The sequence below is a fragment of the Triticum urartu genome, chromosome 7A, assembly GCF_056163025.1.
Source record: "Triticum urartu cultivar PI428250 chromosome 7A, HENAU_Tu73, whole genome shotgun sequence".
Classification (NCBI taxonomy): domain Eukaryota; kingdom Viridiplantae; phylum Streptophyta; class Magnoliopsida; order Poales; family Poaceae; genus Triticum; species Triticum urartu.
In genome coordinates, this window is record NC_141879.1 from 68,783,311 (window position 1) to 68,789,537 (window position 6,227).

Here is a 6,227-nt window from a genome sequence, read left to right on the forward strand (position 1 = left end):
AGCCACGAGGGGCCCACGAGGGTGGAGGGCACGCCCAGGGGGGTGGGCGCGCCCCCCTACCTCGTGGCTTCCTTGAAGCTTCCTTGACGTGGACTCCAAGTCTCTCGGGTTGCTTTCCTTCCAAAAGTAAGTTCCGTGAAGTTTCAGATCAATTGGACTCCATTTGATTTTCCTTTTCTGCGATACTCTAAAACAAGGAAAAAACAGAAACTGGCACTGGGCTCTGGGTTAATAGGTTAGTCCCAAAAATAATATAAAATTGTATAATAAAGCCCATAAACATCCAAAATAGAAGATAATATAGCATGGAGCAATAAAAAATTATAGATACGTTGGAGACGTATCAGCATCCCCAAGTTTAATTCCTGCTCGCCCTCGAGTAGGTAAATGATAAAAATAGAATTTTTGATGTGGAGTGCTACTTGGCATAATTTCAATGTAATTCTTCTTAATTGTGGCATGGATATTCAGATCCGAAATATTCAAGATAAAAGTTCATATTGACATAAAAATAATAATACTTCAAGCATACTAACTAAGCAATTATGTCCTCTCGAAATAACATGGCCAAAGAAAGTTCATCCCTACAAAATCATATAGTTTAGTCATGCTCCATTTTCGTCACACAAGAATGCTCTCATCATGCACAACCCCGATAACAAGCCAAGCAATTGTTTCATACTTTAGTAATCTCAAACTCATAAACCTTCACGCAATACATGAGCGCGAGCCATGGACATAGCACTATGGGTGGAATATAATATGATGATGGGGGGTATGTGGAGAAGATAAAAAAGGAGAAAGTCTCATATCAACGAGGCTAATCAATGAGCTATGGGGATGCCCATCGATTGATGTTAATGCGAGGAGTTGGGATTGCCATGCAACGAATGCACTAGAGCTATAAATGTATGAAAGTTCAACAAAAGAAACTAAGTGGGTGTGCATCCAACTTGCTTGCTCACGAAGACCTAGGGCACTTGAGGAGGCTCATTGTTGGAATATACAAGCCAAGTTCTATACTGAAAAATTCCCACTAGTATATGAAAGTGACAAAACAAGAGACTCTCTATCATGAAGATTATGGTGCTACTTTGAAGCACAAGTGTGGCAAAGGATAGTAGCATTGTCCCTTCTCTCCTTTTCTCTCATTTTTTTGGGGCCTTGTCTTTTTTATGGCCTTTCTCTTTTTTGGGGGCCTTCTCTCTTTTTTTTATATTCCTCACTTGGGACAATGCTCTAGAAAATGATGATCATCACACTTCTATTTATTTACAACTCAATGATTACAACTCGATACTAGAACAAAGATGACTCTATATGAATGCCTCTGGCGGTGTACCGGGATATGCAATGAACCAAGAGTGACATGTATGAAAGAATTATGAACGGTGGCTTTGCCATAAATACTATGTCAACTACATGATCATGCTAAGCAATATGACAATGATGAATGTGTCATGATAAACGGAATGTTGGAAAGTTGCATGGCAATATATCTCGGAATGGCTATGGAAATGCCATAATAGGTCGGTATGGTGGCTGTTTTGAGGAAGATATAAGGAGGTTTATGTGCGATAGAGCGTATCATATCACGGGGTTTGGATGCACTGATACGTATCCAACGTATCTATAATTTTTGATTGCTCCATGCTATATTATCTACTGTTTTGGACTATATTGGGCTTTATTTTCCACTTTTATATTATTTTTGGGACTAACCTATTAACCGGAGGCCCAGCCCAGAATTGTTGTTTTTTGCCTATTTCAGTGTTTCGGATAAACGGAATATCAAACGGAGTCCAAACGGAATAAAATCTTCGGAAACGTGATTTTCTCACCGAACGTGATCCAGGAGACTTGGACCCTACTGCAAGGGATCAAAGAGGTGGTCACTAGGGTGGGGGCGCCCCCCCTAGGGCGCGCCCCCTGCCTCGTGGGCGCCTCGGTGCTCCACCGACGTACTCCTTCCTCCTATATATACACACGTACCCCCAAACAATCAGAACAGGAGCCAAAAACCTAATTCCACCGCCGCAACTTTCTGTATCCACGAGATCCCATCTTGGGGCCTGTTCTGGAGCTCCGCCGGAAGAGGGCCGTCATCACGGAGGGCTTCTACATCATCCTAGCCCCTTCGATGAAGTGTGAGTAGTTTACCTCAGACCTTCGGGTCCATAGTTAGTAGCTAGATGGCTTCTTCTCTCTCTTTGAATCTCAATACAAAGTTCTCCCCCTCTCTTGTGGAGATCTATTCGATGTAATCTTCTTTTTGCGGTGTGTTTGTTGAGACTGATGAATTGTGGGTTTATGATCAAGTCTATCTATGAATAATATTTGAAACTTCTCTGAATTCTTTTATGCCTGATTGGTTATCTTTGCAAGTCTCTTCGCATTATCCGTTTGGTTTGGCCAACTAAATTGGTAGTTCTTGCCATGGGAGAAGTGCTTAGCTTTGGGTTCGATCTTGCGGTGTCCTTACCCAGTGACAGAAGGGGCAGCAAGGCACGTATTGTATCGTTGCCATCGAGGATAACAAGATGGGGTTTATATCATATTGCATGAATTTATCTCTCTACATCATGTCATCTTGCTTAAGGCGTTACTCTGTTTTTAAGTTAATACTCTAGATGCATGCTGGATAGACGTCGATGAGTGGAGTAATAGTAGTAGATGCAGAATCGTTTCGATCTACTTGTCACGGACGTGATGCCTATATACATGATCATGCCTAGATATTCTCATAATTATGCACAATTCTATCAATTTCTCAACAGTAATTTGTTCACCCACCATAGAATACTTATGCTCTTGAGAGAAGCCACTAGTGAAACCTATGGCCCCCGGGTCTATTCTCATCATATCAATCTCCATCACTTTTATATTGTTTTGCTATTTACTTTGCCTTTACTTTTCACTTTGCATCTTTATATCGAAAATACCAAAAATATTCTATCTATCAGATCTCACTCTCGTAAGTGACCGTGAAGGGCTTGACAACCCCTAATCGCGTTGGTTGCGAGTAGCTATCGCTTTGTGCAGGTACGAGGGACTTGAGCGTGGGCTCCTACTGGATTGATACCTTGGTTCTCAAAAACTGAGGGAAATACTTACGCTACTCTGCTGCATCATCCCTTCCTCTTCGGGGAAAACCAACGCAAGCTCAAGACGTAGCAAGAAGGATTTCTGGCGTCGTTGCCGGGGAGTCTACGCAAAAAGTCAATATACCAAGTACCCATCACAATCCCTATCTCTCGCATTACATTATTTGCCATTTGCCTCTCGTTTTCCTCTCCCCCCAATTCACCCTTGCCGTTTTATTCGCCCTCTCTCTCTATCCTCCCTCTCTACTTGCCTCTTTTTATCTGCTTGCTTTTTGTTTGCTCGTGTGTTAGATTGCTTGTTTGTCGCGATGGCTCAAGATACTACCAAATTGTGTGACTTCACCAATACCAATAATAATTATTTCCTTAGCACTCTGATTGCTCCTCTTACCGATGCTGAATCTTGTGAAATTAATACTGCTTTGTTGAATCTTGTTATGAAAGATCAATTCGCCGGCCTTCCTAGTGAAGATGCCGCTACTCATCTGAATAGCTTCGTTGATTTATGTGATATGCAAAAGAAAAAAGATGTCAATAATGATGTCGTTAAATTGAAGCTATTTCCTTTTTCGCTTAGAGATCGTGCTAAAGCTTGGTTTTCGTCTTTGCCTAAGAATAGTATTGATTCATGCAACAAATGCAGAGATGCTTTTATCTCTAAGTATTTTCCTCCCGCTAAGATCATCTCTCTTAGAAACGATATAATGAACTTTAAACAACTAGATCATGAACATGTTGCACAAGCTTGGGAGAGAATGAAATTAATGATACGTAATTGCCCTACTCATGGTTTGAATTTGTGGATGATTATACAAAAAATTTATGCCAGATTGAATTTTACTTCTAGAAATCTTTTAGATTCGGCCGCGGGAGGCACTTTTATGGAAATCACTTTAGGAGATGCTACTAAACTCCTAGATAATATTATGGTTAATTATTCTCAATGGCATACTGAAAGAACTTCTAATAAAAAAGTGCATGCGATAGAAGAAATTAATGTGTTGAGTGGAAAGTTGGATGAACTTATGAAATTATTTGCTAGTAAGAGTGTTTCTTCTGATCCTAATGATATGCCTTTGTCTACTTTGATTGATAATAACAATGAATCTATGGATGTGAATTTTGTTGGTAGGAATAATTTTGATAACAACGCTTATAGAGGGAATTTTAATCCTAGGCCATATCCTAGTAATCCTTCTAATAATTATGGGAATTCCTATAACAACTCTTATGGAAATTATAATAAGATGCCCTCTGATTTTGAATCTAATATTAAAGAATTTATTTCTTCGTAAAAGAATTTTAATGCTATGATTGAAGAAAAATTGCTTAAGATTGATGATTTGGCTAGGAACGTTGATAGAATTGCTCTTGATGTTGATGCTTTGAAACTTAGATCTATTCCACCTAAGCATGATATTAATGAGTCTCTAAAAGCCATGAGAATTTCAATTGATGAGTGTAAAGAAAGAACCGCTAGGATGCGTGCTTCCAAAGATGCCTTTATTAAAGCGTGTTCTTCTAATTCTTATGAAAATCAAGATGAATATCTAAAAGTTATTGATGTGTCTCCTATTAAATCTTTATTTTGCAATATGAATCTTGATGAAACTGAATATGATCTTCCTTTACCTAGAAGGCGTCCTAAAAATTCGGAGTGTTTAGATCTTAATGATGAAATTGATGAAAGAGGGATAGAAAGAAATAAAAATCTAGATGTTGCTAAACCCACTATATTGGATTTCAAGGAATTTAATTATGAAAATTGCTCTTTGATTGATTGTATATCCTTGTTGCAATCCGTGCTAAATTCTCCACATTCTTATAGTCAAAATAAAGCCTTCACCGAACATATTGTTGATGCCTTGATGCAATCTTATGAAGAAAAACTTGAGTTGAAAGTTTCTATCCCTAGAAAACTATATGATGAGTGGGAACCAACTATTAAAATTAAAATTAAAGATCATGAGTTTTATGCTTTGTGTGATTTGGGTGCTAGTGTCTCTACTATTCGCAAGACTTTGTGTGATTTACTAGATTTCTGTAATTTTGATGATTGCTCTCTAAACTTGCATCTTGTGGACTCCAGTATTAAGAAACCTATGGGAAGAATTAATGATGTTCTTATTGTTGCAAATAGGAATTATGTGCCCGTAGATTTCATTGTTCTTGATATAGATTGCAATCCTTCTTGCCCTATTATTCTTGGTAGACCTTTCCTTAGAACGGTTGGTGCGATTATTGATATGAAGGAAGGGAATATTAGATTTCAATTTCCATTAAAAAAAGGGCATGTAACACTTCCCAAGAAAGAAAATAAAATTACCATATGAAACTATCATGAGAGCCACTTATGGATTGCCTACCAAAGATGGCAATACCTAGATCTATTCTTGCTCGTTATGCCTAGCTAGGGGCGTTAAACGATAGCGCTTGTTGGGAGGCAACCCAATTTTATTTTTGTTCCTTGATTTTTGCTCCTGTTTAGTAATAAATAAATTATTTAGCATCTGTTTTGGTTGTGTTTTTTTTGTGTTTAATTAGTGTTTGTGCCAAGTAGAACCGTTGGGAAGACTTGGGGAAAGTCTTGTTGAACTTGCTGTAAAAAACAGAAACTTTAGCGCTCACGAGAACTGCTGTCATTTTTATTTTAGGAGTGCTATTTAGTTAATTATTTTTGCAGATGATTAATAGATAAATTCGTCCCATCCAGAAATTTATTTTAGAATTTTTGGGGTTCCAGATCTTGCGCTAGCTACAGATTACTACAGACTGTTCTGTTTTTTTTTGTGTTGTTTGCTTATTTTGATGAATCTATGGCTAGTAAAATAGTTTATAATCCATATAGAAGTTGGAATACAGTAGGTTTAACACCAATATAAATAAAGAATGAGTTCATTACAGTACCTTGAATTGGTCTTTTGTTTTCTTTCGCTAATGGAGCTCACGAGTTTTCTATTTTGAGTTTTGTGTTGTGAAGTTTTCAAGTTTTGGGTGAATTATTTTGATGGATCATGGAACAAGGAGTGGAAAGATCCTAAGCTTGGGGATGCCCATGGCACCCCCAAGATAATCCAAGGACACCAAAAAGTCAAAGCTTGGGGATGCCCCGGAAGGCATCCC